We start from the raw sequence: 15496 nt of genomic DNA on the forward strand, positions 1-15496 counted from the left end.
TGTACTTATATGTTGGTGTAGTTTTTCTCAAAAACATCGTATAGGCATGGCTCTTTGTTAATTTGTAGTTTTCAAAGAGATCAGGATGTTCACTTTATTATTGTTTTAAAATTAGAGCTGTGTGTATTTCACACGAATGTGCACTAGCAGAGGAAAAAAAAAGGGAGAAAAGGTGCAAAAATACCTAAAGAGACACGGGTAAAGACAGGGTCACGTCCTTTGCTCTCCCTTCATGGTGTAAATGACACCATTCTATTGAGCTGACGTAAACTAGCACAGCTATGCTGCCAGCACCTGGTTTAGCCGATTCACAGTGACTTCAGTGTGTCATGCACACTCAGTATAAAACACCACTTAATTGTAGTTGACGGGTAACACATAAAAACATTGAAGACCTTCATACTATTACTGCTTTCCAAGGTTCCACTTATTTACAGAGATGTTACACGTCCATGATGACATATTGGATGTTATCTTGGTGGGGTGGGGAGAAGGTGTACTTTCTGCCTCTCTTGACATTAACACTTCAAGGAGAAAAAAAACTTTCTTTTCTTTCTCTCTTTCCTTACTTGCTTCATTTTTCTTTAAGTTGTCCAGTGTAGTGATAAATCTTAGTGGTGGGTTTGCTAATATGTGTCCCCAGTTTGCATTCTATGGCCAGTGGTTTGCCCTAGAGGTAAAGGAGGATGTGAATGCCTCTGCTCCCGTTAACATGAGTGCAAAAATCACAACGCCTCCCAGAATATCATATCCTGCATCAGCTGGGAAATAAGAAGATTGTACCTCTCACAAGGACCATAAAACTGGAGCTGTGTGGAGCAAGGGGAGATAATGTTTTTTCTCTTAATAGCAGCAAGTCTGCTGGTTTTTTTTTAATATTGACAAGAAAAAAAAAGTCTCTAAACATTACGCTTCTCAATGTGACCTTTCAAAGAAAATATAATTCAATACAATATTTTCATTTAAATACTGCCCCTAGTTTTATTGCAAATGTTGAAAAAGAAGGGACCCTACAAAGCTGAAGCCAAATATTAAATTTGGGTTAAATTAATTTTTCTTTAAAAACTAAATTGCCTCAATGTTCTTGGTGTTGGTGATAGTTTGAAACCACACAGAAGCAAAACACCATTTATGTGCATAGGTCTAATGAAGCCAAGAAAAACACACTCAGTACGTGGCAACAAAGGAAAAAAGATTTCCTTATTATCTCTGCTGTCCAGTTATGGATACACTAAAGAATTTCTGTGGGGGCTTTACTTTGCTCTCCTAACCTGATTAAATCTGATTTAAAATGTAGCATGCTACAGAATCTGTTTTAAAGCTCTTCAAAGGGTGGCAGATCAGCGAAGATGACAGATTGTAGGGCAGCTGTAGGGAGAGACTAGCACACAAGACATGGAGCCACAGGGATTATTTCCAAGGCTAATGCATCGTAGAATCTTTATCTGAAGTGAGGAATAAATTTGAAATGACTGCTGGAAATATTTGGCATCAGAATGCCTTAGAAAGTAAGTAATTTATATAGGTCAACATGGGACTTCTGGTAAAGTAAAGATATATTTTAAAGGGACAATGCAAAGTCATACAGTAAGAAGCAAAAACATGTGAAACATACATAAGATAAAGAACAATATCCTAGAAAGCAGCTATTCTGTACGGGACTTAAAAGTGACAGTATAGAAACCATTGATGAATAAGCTTTTGTTGTGATATTGCAGCAAAGAGAAAGTCTGCCAGCCTGTCAATGAGAGGTTAGGAAGTCATATGTCACACCAATAAGGTGGTTACTGCCCTGCACATCAAGCTTTTCAAAAGAACTGCAAAAGGGTTCAAAAAGTGGGCTGATGTTTGAATATGATCTCATTGAAATGGTGGTGGGGAACTAACTGTGTGGAAGGCACAGCCACACCTTGGTCATGATCTTCTCATCTCTCAGGCATACACAGGAAAGAGACTTCTGAAAGTAAATAGCTTCTAATCCAGCAGAGGAGAACAGAAGGATATCCAATGATTAGGAATTAAATACTGACAAATGCAGACCTGAAGTAATTGCAGTCACTTGCAATTTTAAAATAATTATCTCAGTTAACCCCGGGACAATTTCCCAAAGAATGCAGTGATATTCTGCTGCATAGTCTTCAAATTAAGCCTGTAAGAGACCTTCTCGGCTGGTCTGGAAGTCATGGCAAAAGGATGGAATGATATCCCTATGGACACATCTATACGGGAAATGTGAGATCAAAACAGTACCCACCCCTGAAGAATGCAGCTCTCTGAAGGCTTCTTAGAATGAAGCAGCTAAGGAGGCTTCATTCCTTAGCCTACCAAACTGGCATGAGCAATTTGAGAAAGGCAAAACACAATGTACAAACCCTGTAGCCCTCAGAGTGGTTTTAATAAGGAAATGAAAGTTAATGCTAGGTCCAGAAAGACAAAATATATCTGTTTAAAGGTGACAGTACTGTGAGTCTTTCTGTATTCTACTTTAGGTATAAGACTTGAAAATACATGTATGAAGTGAGTCAAGGGATATATGCACAACTACATTATTTCAGCTGCTAAGGAATTAAAAAAAAGTCAACTACCTCCTGAACTAGGATTCTTTCTCAGTCCTACAAAACCTGGAGAAATAAAGTGTCCACAAGAAGGAGACAGCCAGAGGACTGAGTGGCAAGATGGGAAGAGCTTCTCTTTTCAACAGACTTCCAGGCAATCCTCCAGAGTAAGTGAGAGAAACTGCTTACAAGGAAGGTGAAAGGAGACAAGAGGCTTGGGAAAACTGCCATAAGCTGCTTTGTACAGCTCCGGGAAGCCAGGAGCCTGACAAGCAGGTGTAGGTTCCACTGCTGATGCCGGTGGGGGGCTATTAGAGCAGAGAGCACCAGAGCCTGAATCCTGTCAAGCCAGACATTGTTGATGCTCTAAGGGGGAACAGGTTTCTTGAACCCCGATGGCTCCTTGCTTTCCTGAGGGGGGAGGAAGCTATTCTTAGCGATCTGACTGGGGTCATAACCCAGCCAGCAGCTGGAGAAATGACAACTGCTCGTGTAAACAAGGGAACCGTGCTGCAGACCCCTGTGTGTAAGCAGGAAAGGCAGTCAGAGAAGGGAGGTTTGCAAAAGCATTGACCCATAATAAAAAGAGCAGTGACTGGTTAGTCAGATCAACCTCTTAAAATAGAACGGCACTTTTGATAAATAGGTTAACCTTGTTTGAGTCTTCACTTTTCAAATATACAGTTTTCTGTAGAGTCCCCAGAAAAGTTGCTTAGAAACTGGTGATGCAATGTTACACTTCAGGCTTTAAAAATAAATATTGTAAACTCGAAGTTTATATGTTTGAAACTGAGGCCTCATAGGTACTGATAGAGTTGCAGCCCCAAAGGTTCAGGCTATATTTGAGACACAGTGAAATTCTGGTGTCTGGATGTTATTATTGACCTGCGCTCCAGCTGACCTTGAGTTTAGCACCTCTCCTTGTCTAGCTTACAGAGCTTCCTGGTGAAAGGGAGGTTTTCACATAGACCCATTTCTTGTTGGACATCTGGTTGACATCTGGGATGGAAACATCAGTTAGGGAGAACAAAACATCTTCTGGCCAGGACTGACATGAGTCCTGTTGCGAACTGACTGATGGAACTGATGTTATGTACACTAAGATGGAAGTGTTATATGTGAGAGCAAGTGAAGGCCATCTGCCGGCCTTGCAAACTGTGTTGCCCAGTCCCAAGCTGGTGAAAGTGACAAAGCCATGGCAGTGTACTGCAAATGATGTCTCACTGATACAGCTGCTGAGTTGTAGCATTCAGAAAACCACAGAGTAGCCTTGGGATAGTTACAGACAGTGACAGAAATAGTTCTTGGTCTGATTAGGAAAAGGAGACTTCATTCCAATCATCAATGAATGGGGTCAACTTTCCTCTCTTTACAGCAGCATAACCCTACGTTGAAGCTGTACTACTGGCATCTCATGATGCTGATGTTCAAGATTGTCCTATGAAGTGCCATTAGTTACTTCTCCCAAATCACATGCCTGCATAGCTAAATTAATTTGGCCATAGCAATGAACTTACCACCTGCAAGGGCCTGGATTCTCATCTCACTTTTGCATAGGTCTGAATACTGATACAGGCCACCTCCTTTCTCTGGCATGCTTTCTTTGTCTCTCTTCCTTTGTACGGGGGACTGCCAGCCAGTGTTGAGCCCTTCTGAATAGAGGAGGAATTCTCCTGGCTCTCGTGGCCTCTCTTTGTGGTACAAAGCAAGTTTAAGCAGGATGGAAGCTGGTGTTTATGCAACTTTCCTCTTTACACAAATACTAGCACTTGGATTCTTAATGTAGAGCTCCCAGGTCTGATCTCTTTGACAACCGTTTTGTCCAAATGCAATCACTTATGGCTTTGCACACTTGGAAGAAGATCAAGTAGAAATTGTCCTGCAGTACAATCAACTCATTCACTTTCCAGGGAAGACTCAGCTCTCCTCTGCACTGGTAGAGGAACTTCAATGAGATTCTGCCAGAAAACAGCCTGCTGATTCAGAGGGGGTTGTTCCTTACATATTTGTGGGCCTAATTATCCGTCCTAAAATATTCTGGCTTACAAATCTTTTTCTTCCATTCTGTAATTTAAATTAAAAAAAGTTTTGTTAGTTAGTTTGTTTGTTTTGTAAGACTTGTTTTGATTATGAAATTGAAGTGGAGGAAGATCATATTTAAAACCCAGATTGTTCAGCGATAGAAGAGCCTTCCAAAACAGGGCTGTGCTCAGTGATTACTTCCAGTGCTTGTGTGTCAGAATGCTTTGGAAATGAATATAAAAATTATTAGTTACATGGCTGCACACATTCTTGTCTTAACATTGATAATTAGTCAATGGAGAAGTTTCAAATCCACTGATGGTTCTAAGTCAGAAAAGCACTTAAGCATAAACTGAAGTTTCACCTCACATCTATGCTTACATGGCTCTATGGAGGGGAAGGAAGGCAAGGGAAAATCTGAAGTATAACAAGAATTAAATGATTATGTCTTTTTGCTTCAGGTCAGGCTAAAGACAGTGTAAGCCTGAAAGTGACATCTGCAAGTATTATTACATGTTGTCAGGCTGTTTATGTTCACTTGCAGGCATTCATGGTCTTTCTCTTTATTTCTATGCTATCAGGTGCATTATAATATTTCATCTTCAGTGGAGTCACTCTTTATCCTTTGTGTAAACGGGCACTCCTATGTCTTGCTCAGTAGCAGCCTGTGTCTTTCTCTCATCTCCTTTGGGCTGAACAAGATCTCTGCCAGACACTTTCGGAATCTTTCCTTGGTGGACAGCTGAGGAGGGGGAGTACTCATCACAGTGGGTGTTCTGATCATGAAGAGCTCCACAGACTAGGGGCCTGTAAGTGGAGTTGTAAAAATGACAAAAAGGAGTACAACTGTTTGGAAGTCCAGTTCTCTTAAGTTCTTTCCTTGAACTAGTTTTGAGCACTGGTCTTTACAACCCAAACCTCAGAGAAGCACACTGAGAGGCAGAGAAGAAGTGGATAAGTATCTGCTTAAACTTGATTATTTAGAAAATCAAGACAAAAGCTGTGGAAATATTTAGAATGGGATGCAGATCCACAGCCTCCTTTAGGGGGTTTCATTTGCTTTGGGAAGGTCCATGCCAGTCTCCTGAATATGCTGTTTGGGTGTTGAATGCAGTTCTTCCTGTTTCCTTGAAGAATTTTGTTTACCTTCTGTGGCTGTCTAAGGGCAGAACCTACTCACCTGGGAGAGGAGGTGAATGGCTAATTTGGCCAGTCTTATCGTTCCACTAGGCTATGGGAACATGAATCCAGTGTCCTTCCTGCACTGCTTCTGGAAGCAAAAGTATGCCCAGAATGATGTAGGCATCTGGTTCTCAAACCATATTTCATGAGATGGTGGTGAGTGGTCAGCAGCTTGGAAATAAAGCAATGTTGACTACTTTGCTGCTTTTAAGTAAAAACAAACGAAGAGGTTGCAAAATGGTGCTAGAAGTCTTGAGCCATGACATTGATCCAAAGAGTTTGGGAACGTGGGGTTGTAATGTTTGGGTTTTGAAGGTCTGTGACCCAATATCAGCTCAGGTTGTAACCAAACCCAAACTGGTGCCATGTGGATAGATTTCCACCAGGCCAAAAACTAAAAGTGAGGTTGAATCTTAATGGTTTCCTTAGGAGGAAAATGAAAGAATAGAAAAGAATCCTCATCCCTGATACAGTGTCTCACATTGAGGAGATGTACCTCTGCGTCTCTTTCCTGTGCTAGTGCTAATTTTTAATCTTTTCCAATGCTAGTGCTAATTTTTAATCAAACCATAATAAAAAATCTGGGGTTTTGAGGTTGCTGAGGTAGTCTACTTCACAGGCAATAAATTCACATAAACAAAATTGGTGCAGAATGGATTAGGATATACACCAGAGGCAGGGAGTGGTTTCTGCCATGCACAATCAGTATCAGTATTTTCACACAGGATAAAAAATACTTTTTAAAGGTGGAAGAACTTATGCACATAAATTCCACTGCTCAATTTTGCACTACAGGGTGAGAGATGTTTTTCATATTTATTGACAAAGGACATTCCAGCAACTAGCGAGATCTGGATTTCATTATATATTTTGGGCTACAGTACAAAAATATTATCTGCCAGAAAAAATGTGGTTGAAGCATGTTTTATTAATATATTGCTGCTGTTCTTGGATTATACCCCTGTAGAGGCTCACGTCTGAAATGACACATCTGATAGGCTATATATTAGATAGCATTTCAAGGATTATTTTTTGGATGTGATTATCTTACAATGTACAAAGATCATGTATATTCCTGTTTTTAAGCACTCAGAGACAAACTGTCACTGCCTGTCTCCAACAGATCATTGCTACGGGCTGCTTATGGAGCGCTTTAGTGCTTGTGTACTAGAAGCACTAATATTGCTGTAGTGTAGTAAGTTCTTACCATTGAGTTTGGTACACCTGTATGTATTGTGTGACTAGAGAATGACTTCCCAGTCCAAGCAACTTCTGTCTAAATACATGAAATAAAGCATTCTAATGTTATCAACATTTCTGTCCTATGAATGGGACATGGACATTCCTATGAGTCACAGGAGAAACAGTGAAAAGAGGCCTGTGCTGAGCCCACCTGAAAGACCAAAAGAAGTTCATTTATTTTCCTGCCACCTCACTGTAGAGAGTTATATTAATGATAAAATCTCCCTGACAAGTCACCATCTCCAAAAAGAACAAAAAAAGAGAAGAAAATCTGTATAACAGATTTCTTCAGAGAAATACACAGTAAGGACTGGTATTTCCATTGGTGGTTTTGCTTTCTTGTCTTCATGTTAAAGGCAGCCTTGTGTGTAAACCCACATGTGTTCCTGATACATGAACACAACTGCCTTTGCCTCAATGGCAAAGTTCCTGTCTTCAGTGAAGACTCCTGGATTTTATCATTTATAGGATACAATTAAGATGAAAACTTAAGGGAGATCACAGCCTTCCAAAAATTAAAGAGGAGAGAGAGGAAGAAATGAGAAAGAAAATATGCTGTGAAAGAGATCCCATGTGAAATAATTGGTCCAAGTTTTCATGTCTGGATGTTGTTATTTTTTCCATAATTACTATAGCAAGCTCCTGCTTCCACTGAGGGGAGGTGGCCTGGGATTTTTCCAGTAGCAATGGAAATTTAACACACAAATGACCAGAACTGTTAAAGCTGCTTTATTCATTGTAGTAACACTGGGAGAATCAAGATACGGCAGACGTCGTGTAGTCAATTACAAAATTCTGTGAGTGTACATTTGTGTCCATGCACTCAAAATGGGGAGCGAGGAACTGGAAACCTCTATCTACCAATAAGAGATTGTGTTAAGTACCAAGTAATGTGCAGTGTTACAGGCCTGGGTAAAGCATGATTTAGATATCATATATCTTGTGCCTACCTTAGAAAGTTACATTATTGGAGTAAGGAAGTCTAATTTACACTTATCACACCTTCAGCTGTGAAAGCGTCTGGCATAACACATCTACTGCTGTTGGAAATGTTACTGTATTTGGACCACTAATTCCCTTCAGTGTTCTTTTTATGGAGGTGGCAAATATTATATAGTCACATGATGCAGATGTTTATAAAGTAGTCAACTCACCTCACCTCCCACGGAGAGTGATTTTCTAATCTCCAAAAGCATGAGGCCACATAGCCACACTCTCCTAAACCCTTTGGTGTCAATCACACCTCTGCAGGATACAAAGGAGATGACCACATACTCAATATATTGCATTCCTTTTTCACAGCCTCTTCTCTGATTTTCAGTTGTGTTGCTAGCATTATAGTTTCTAACATTCCCACAGGAAAAAAAGGCCAACAAACCCACCAACAACAAAAGAGAAAACAACTCAATCCTATTATGGACTAAAAATATTGCAATTTATCCATAACTTCCTACTGAAATGTACTGTTTCCAGACCTTTACTAAAGTGTATGTCCCCCCAACACCCAACTGTCTGCAAATATCTATTGCTAATAATTGTCTGATGCTAAAAATGTGACCAACATTGGAAATATACCATTGCATCTGGTAAAACCTTATTCTTCTTAACTGCTAAGAATTTATTTAAGGAGTCTGGTCTAATTTAACCCATGGTGGCTATTAGTAGCCTGGCTCTATTGCTACTGTGCCTGCAATCAAAAATCTGGGACATCAAGAGAATCTCTTCTCCAGGGAGATTATAGTCTCTGATGAAGACTGTATGTGGGCAGATGGATGCAAGAACTCAAGGGATATTGAGAGAATGGAGGCAGGACTACCAGGTCACTGTGGTAGCTCGCTGGTGGCCAAAGTTATGTCAATTAACTCAGTGGCGGGGGGGGGGGGGCATCTTAGCAAAGAGGATGTTTTAGGGATTTTTGAGGAACAATATGAGGGAGAAGAATGAGCATATTTTCCTAAATGTAAGTGAAAAAACGTGATTTTATCCATCAACATTTAGAAGCAAAGGAAACTCATTACAAAACTAAACTTTCATTACTTAGTTCATTTAAGGCAAGATTTCAAGTTTTTATGCTAGAGAAATATTTCTTTATTGCTGTACTAGTAGCCAAAAATGTCTGACATCTGTATAAGTAACATCTGCATGCCATCGTGCACAGCAGATGGTGGGCTATAAAATGTCAAGAAATTTTGGTAATGGAAAGATCAGCAGCAGACTGGAACACCAACCAGAACTATTTATAGAGGGAAAGATTTAATTCTCTTTGAGAAGAATAACGCAAGTGATCGAGAGACTGAGACTGACTTATGAGGCGATAGTGAAATAAGTAAATATGTTAAGCTTGGGCAAACTGCACACCACCAGGCTGTGACATGAAGAATCAGAGACCAGGGGATTTTTCACTGGGAAGGCTAGGGCGATGAGATCACTGGATGAAGGCAAGACTAGGGTGAAGCTTTTGGGGTTAAGGAGGAGATGTAGTAAAACTTTGCAAGTAACATCCCAGGGGAGATGGAAAGAGGTCATGGTGCCTAAGTCACTTAAATCTGAACTGGGCAGAGCAGTAGAGGATATCTTGCTGACAGGGGATCAAGTTCTAGGTAACGGTATTAGCCTTTTGCATTTGCTCCATCACTTTCTGGCATTCCCGTCCTAGAGAGTTTTGAATACATGTGTAGACCCCATGCAGAAAGAAGGAAAATAAGAAGTGCCCACCTAAGCTTCAGATGTGACTTGGCCCTATGTAAACATAAAATCGTAGAATCATAGAATAATAGAATCATAGAATAGTTTGGATTGGAAGGGACCTTAAAGATCATCCAGCTCAAATCCCTCCCCTCCCCCATGGGCAAGGGACACTTCCCACCAGACCAGGCTGCCCAAGGCCCCATCCAACCTGACCTTGAACATCTCCAGGGACTGGACATCCACAGCTTCCCTGGGCAACCTGTGCCAGTGCCTCAATGCTCTCATGGTGAAGAAATTCTTCCTTATGTCTAGTCTAAATCTGTTCCTCTCCAGTTTATACCCATTGCCCCTAGTCCTGTCACTACGAGCATTTGTGAACAGTCCCTCCTCCACTTTCCTGTAGTCTGTTCAGATACTGGAAGGTCGTTATAAGATCTTCTCTGAGCCTTCTCTTCTCCAGGCTGAACAAGCCCAACATGAACCTTCTGGCCTTGCAGAATAGGCACAGCTCTTGGGGAAGGAGCTAGGCTCTGCCAGGCTCACAGATAATGAGCAAACTCGTTAACTAAACTGTAAGAACATGGCTGAATTGTCCTCCCTTCTTCTTTCTGCCAATTCTAACACCATCAGTGCAGCTACACAACCATAACTGAAGGCAGACCTAAAAGGCAAGTAGCGGTGTAATTTGGAGCTCAAATCAACTGATAGGCCTGGTCCAGGTGAAGTGGGAGAAAGGATAAAAGGTCAATCCCCAGAGCACTCAACAGTGTGGTAAGCTAACTCATAGCTTTTTCCTTTTTAAAATCTTAAGTTTCAACGAGCTGATCTTGATTAATAATAGACATAGCACCTCCCCATGTCATTTTTAGAAAATCAGCTACACCACAGGCTTTAAGGGAAGGCAATGAACGAGTCATCTTCTCGACGTTAGAAATGTGCTTGACCTACTTTCCATGCCAGGGCCATATTCAGTATGGGAACAGCCCTAACTTTGCTGCTGTCCCTGGTTTCAGTGGATTAGCTTGGTATGAATGAGTGTGTTGCTACTCTGGCAGGAGCAGCGGAGGGGCTGTTGTAGAGAAAGAAAACTGATGATGTCTATGTGTTTATTCTTTCAGCCTATTCACATGTGAATTAAACAAGCTTAAAGGAGGTGGAGCTGGTATCCAAGCCTGTTCTAATGTGCATGTATACATAAACAAGTTCTCGGGGGCAACACAGCCTTTTACACAGCTTTGTGGTCTGCCACTAAACTATACCATAACTGTTTTGCAACGCCATCTAGTGACAATTAGGGATGTCTCGAACCCGTACAATTTTTCCTTTGTCTGATATTGTTGCCCTGGGTTGAATGGCCAATGGTTTAGCAAGGAAAAGAAAGGTGTGTGTTTAGCAGCAGTGACAGTTAGGACAATAGATGTAAGCGAAACACTTGATCTGTAGGATATGAGCTGTTAATTTATTCTAAATTAGAAATAAAATTGTTCACTGAAGCAATAACCTGTTCCTAGGCAGTATTGAAGTTGGGTTGTCGCAGTCCTACTTCAGCTTCAGGTCTTGGTTTGAGGCCACACGGCATTTAAATTTCCCTCAGCTTTTAATATTAATAAAAAAACCCACTTCTGTTTACGTTTCATGGAAAAATAACCTCCAAATAAACATAGTATGTAAATTATACTGGTTCTCTTCTCTTAGAGTGAATTAAAATATACTTCCCTTGGTCAGGAGTCTATTATAATGGAAGCCACACTGAGAAGTTATTGATTAGTTCCCCATTTGATAAGCCTGCTGCATAGTAATCTTCCAAGATTTATAAATCCGTGAGGAATGAGAGGGAAAAGGGTGATACAGAGTCACAAAAAAAGCCAATACTTTCCTCCTATAATCTTCAGCTCTCTAGAAAGCCACAAATAACTTTTTCCCCATACTTTTTCAACCTTCAGCATTTTGGAAAGTGTTGAATTATTGCTGGATTTTTTTTTTTTTTTTTTTTACTTTGGAACCGATACTTTTTTTTTCTCTACTTAGAAAAAAAAAAAAGTTTAATGAAAACCTTATGTTTGAAAAATATAATAATTCCAAGGAATGGTGAAGCCCTTATGATCCTGTGGCAAGCTTGTAACTTAATTCCCATCCTTTCTAATGACCATTCTTACTCCAGTTCTCCATTCGCCATTCTTGGACTACTCATAACAAGAAGTTGCTTTGCATCTACAGTATTCTTCCCACCCCATCCCTTCTGCAGGATTCCGGCTGTTTCATGGCACGAACACTTGGTGTTGTGTTTTTTGCATGGAATAGAAAGTTTTGGAACAATCACTTAATCTGAAACAGGCATCTCTTTCTCCTCCCCTCTCTAGCTGACTCTACAGCTGAAGGTCTGTGTGATGAAGGGATATGCTCTTCCTCCAGCAGCATCCAGCACAGGCCGAACTCACTCGAAGGAGGAAAAACAGTGCTTAAAAACTTTTCACTTCACATGTGAAGCAGGGAAAAAATGGGAACATTCAGACCAGGGGAATTCTCTATCAGCCACACTAAATACTGGGTGCCCTCTAGAAGGCAGCCTGTAGTTTGAACAGAAGCTATGAGAGTGCAATGCACCAATAACTAAAAGCCCTGTTTGTGTGATAAGCCTGTTAGTCATAAAATCTCTGACCACAGATCCATTTCTGTAGAAAGTAAGTTCCCTTTCTGTTGTTCCAGGAAGCAAGTGTAATAACACACTACCCAGCAGGTTAGAAATACATGTGGCTAGGCATTGCTAAGTGTTTTTATTAGAATCAAGTGGGACAATGCAGAACAATGCCATGGTGCCTTCATTTAGTACATTCACTGACCCATCTCAGGCCAGTGTTTATATGTGGATCTGTACAGACTCACATAAATACAAGCCTCAGTCCCTGTCGCGCCATTCACAAAGGAGCTGTTGTGGTAATGCTGTGGTTTTTTCCTGTTTTGCACATTGTGGCCTATCTTAGAGGATAATGTTGTCTGTATCTATTATTTCCTATCTGAGATCCTAGACCTGAAAGCTGATATTTAGCAATATCCAAATCTCTGCCAGGCACTTTTGAAGTACAGCCTAGACCTCGTGACGGCCTTTATGTTTGCCACAGTTTGCAGATGCAGGAAACGATGGTGTAGGAAATGTCAGTGGCTTGTTCAATCACTTTCTACTGGGAATCCACTTCAACAATATCAGGTCCCCTTGGCTTTCTGTCTCCACAGGACATGGGCTCAGACCTCCTGTTCTTGAAAGTATATTTGTCTCTTACCAGATCTTTTAGGCCATGAAACAATGGGCTATGCACAAGAGGGGAAAAGTACATAAACAAACATTTGGATGCTGTGTGTATATGTGTATTATCTTGAAAAGTTTCCTAAAGATACAACACAAGTTTTATGACTTTAATTCTAAAATGCGTGGCCTATAAATGCCCATAATGTCTTGTTAAAAGCAGCCACTCTTAGGATACTGCATATTTTGAACACTGGAATGTATGATTCATTTGAAAAATGTATTTTTTCTATTGCTGCTATTAGTAGACCTCTCATCACCTCATCTGTGTGTTTTGCCTTTCCTGTCCTTAGTCACAAACATAGGATTCCCATTCCTGCTGTTTTCCCATCTCATAGAATGCTACAGCATTAGCTATGGGTTTGTCTGCTGAAAAACCTAGAAGTGTCCTACTCCCATTTACTGAGCACATTGCATGGATAGCAATGACTCCACAGCCCTGATGTCAGGGAAGAGTTTTAGGATTCAGCAAGCCTGGTAGACAGCTGTGTATAGAAAGGGAAAACTAAAAAGACTGAAGATCCAAGATTACACTAGAAAAGCAGTGGGAAGAGCAGAGGGCAAGCTTCTAAAGCTAGGCATCAACTTCTTGGCTCACCCAGGCAAAGTGAACTGAGAGAGCATGGCCTTGCCCGCCACAGCATAAACACACTGGCTGATGGACTGGCAGCTGCTGGCAGGATGAAGGATGCAAATTTTGCTTACTACTAAACCTTCCCTTCTCAGCACCTTCCCTTCTACCTTGGCCATAGCGGGGAAGATTTTCCTCCTCCTCTAGTTTTAATCGTAATTCTATATGTACTACACCACACATGTCACTGTTCTTGAATGTATCAGCCGCTGTCCCTTTCTGCCATGGCATGTAATGACCTTCTCCCTCTCTCTCACCACTTGCCCAGACTGGGAGATTGGAGTTTAAACTTGCTTGTAAGTGACTGCATTGCTGCTTATTCCTTTGTAATATTTAAAAAGAAATTGTATACTGTCTTTTTTTTTTTAACCAGAAAAGTAAATGACTCTTTTATTTGAGAAGATGTGGATGTAAACAGCCTTCTTTGTGAGTTTTTGTACATGACTAATCAGTAAATCACTTTTCTTGCCTATTTCAGTTCCGCTTCTGCAATGACCACATCTTAAATCACCACCTGCAGCACCCACTGTGGCAATTACTGTTGTAGATGTGAGAAGCCTGAGACTTCAAGTCAAGAGTCTGAATCCCAACAGTTAGCGAATTAGAAGTTCTGATGAGGAAGAGGAGAAGGAGCATTTTGGAGAGCTGGTCTGAGCAACTGACTTCAGGAAGAGCTCACGTTTATTTGGAATGGGTTTCCTTCATTCATTTACTGTATGGAAAACACATTATCAAAGATGTTTGACTGGTAAAACTGGGAACCTAGTACTTTCTGAGATGCCAGACCCCTTCTGATGGCACCTCTAATCAGGTATCCAAAGTTGCTGGTAATTCATGTAAATCCTTATGTAAAACTCAGTCCTGCTTCTTCAGTCAAATGCAGACACTCAAAAATCATACTGGGGACACAGGAACGCATAAGAGGTAAAAGCATCCATACTGAATCAAACACTAGAGCCTGCATTAATGCATTAAAGCGAGGGATTAGAGTCTGGGGTGAAGACAAGGGCTCTGTACTGCACTATGTGAATTCCAGATATAAGCAGAGACCCTGTTGCCGTAGTCTTCCTCTTGAGCTCAAACGTCCCAGGTGCCATCCTACAGAGCAGACACAGCACACTGCATTGCTTGTTTCCTCTGTACAGCAACAGCTCGTTACATTTTCCACGGTGTCTAAACACGCACAGACAACTGTGTGAGGGAACACATTCCCCCAGGGAATGCTGTGATATGTGTAAGATACTGGGTGTTGGCAATGTGTGTGGAGCTCTGTGATCTCAGATCATTTGGGAAGGGAGAGAATTTCATTTTGTCCTTTAAACCAAAACAGGAAGAAGGAATTTTTTAGTACATTATGTTACAATATGCAGCCTTGGCAGCCACAGATAGCTCTTCAGACATAGTGATTCCTTAATTAAAAGCAGGATGGTTTGAGGAACACTTGACGCCAACTTATTTAAAGACTGTGAGAGAACAAAGATAACCATAAGAAAAAATGCCCAAAAATATGAATATAAACAGGACCGTTTAGGGGAGGGAGAATAAATGTAGTAACTATTTGTGAGCAGCCACTGCACAAGTTCAAACTGAAGGAAGCAGGTATTTCAAGAAGGAAATGGAAAGCCTGCAAGGGATAGCACTAGACCTCTCAAATCTGGCAGGGTTCAATAGCAGCTTGTGAGCAGTGATGTAAACTGAGGACCTTCAGTGAGTTAACACCGAATCAGTGGCATTATCCATTACTGATTATGGAAGATACTGCTACTTGATTTACCAGGAGCAGAAAATCGAGAAGCCCTCTGTGGTGTTTTCACTGGGTTCAGACTGCCTTCATCAGCAGATGCCAATGAGAACAAATGCCTAAAGACATCATCC

This window comes from Cuculus canorus, chromosome 1 (assembly GCF_017976375.1).
Source record: "Cuculus canorus isolate bCucCan1 chromosome 1, bCucCan1.pri, whole genome shotgun sequence".
Classification (NCBI taxonomy): Eukaryota; Metazoa; Chordata; class Aves; order Cuculiformes; family Cuculidae; genus Cuculus; species Cuculus canorus.